Consider the following 317-nt stretch of genomic DNA (forward strand, 5'->3'; position numbering starts at 1 on the left):
AACAACCACTGTACCAAGCAGTCAGAGTACAAGTTTGCATCTTCTTAAAGACGCTGTGAGTAGGGTTCGAACCTACGCGGGAAACTCCCATTGGATTTCGAATCCAACGCCTTAACCACTCGGCCATCACAGCTTGAACGTTATCTATGTAGACCTTGAATATTGTGAGCAGGATATAAACTTTCGCTGGAAAACTCAAGTGAATATCAAGACCAACGCTTTGATGTGAAGAAGTCCTCACTTTTCGTCTCTGGGACGTAATAAGTTACATGTATAAGAGCTGGGAAGTTCCTGTACTTCCTGATACGCTGTGAGCA

The 317-nt window shown here is 43.8% G+C and overlaps 1 non-coding gene across 1 annotated transcript; it reads right to left on the reverse strand.

Moving 5' to 3' along the window:
• Window positions 1-51: 51 nt before the first annotated feature.
• trnas-cga (transfer RNA serine (anticodon CGA)) lies at window positions 52-133 on the reverse strand. Its single transcript has one exon. It is a non-coding gene; the product is annotated as a tRNA-Ser (tRNA).
• Window positions 134-317: the final 184 nt, after the last annotated feature.

The sequence above is a fragment of the Anarrhichthys ocellatus genome, unplaced genomic scaffold (assembly GCF_004355925.1).
Source record: "Anarrhichthys ocellatus isolate YVR2014 unplaced genomic scaffold, GSC_Weel_1.0 scaffold10223, whole genome shotgun sequence".
Lineage (NCBI taxonomy): Eukaryota > Metazoa > Chordata > Actinopteri > Perciformes > Anarhichadidae > Anarrhichthys > Anarrhichthys ocellatus.